Raw genomic sequence first — 266 nt, 5'->3', positions numbered from 1 at the left:
TGATCAAGAAGTGACTTTTAACATTGTGAAATCTATGAAATACCCTGCTGTTGAAAGAGATAATGAATGTTTTCGCATGGAAATTATTGAACATCTACTGAACGAACATTTTAAAGAACATTTTGAAGATAAAAAGCATTTTGAAGAAGAACATTTATTAGAGAAGGAACAATCTGAAAAGAATGACGAAATTATTTTGGATGAATTAGGAAATGAAAAATTAAATCATGCTCAGAAAAGATTTGAGATGTTGGATATTATGGAAA

The sequence above is a fragment of the Phalaenopsis equestris genome, unplaced genomic scaffold (genome assembly GCF_001263595.1).
Source record: "Phalaenopsis equestris unplaced genomic scaffold, ASM126359v1 Scaffold000932, whole genome shotgun sequence".
NCBI classification, from domain to species: domain Eukaryota; kingdom Viridiplantae; phylum Streptophyta; class Magnoliopsida; order Asparagales; family Orchidaceae; genus Phalaenopsis; species Phalaenopsis equestris.
The sequence above is the reverse complement of the archived record's forward strand: the minus strand, read 5'-3'. Positions refer to the sequence as shown.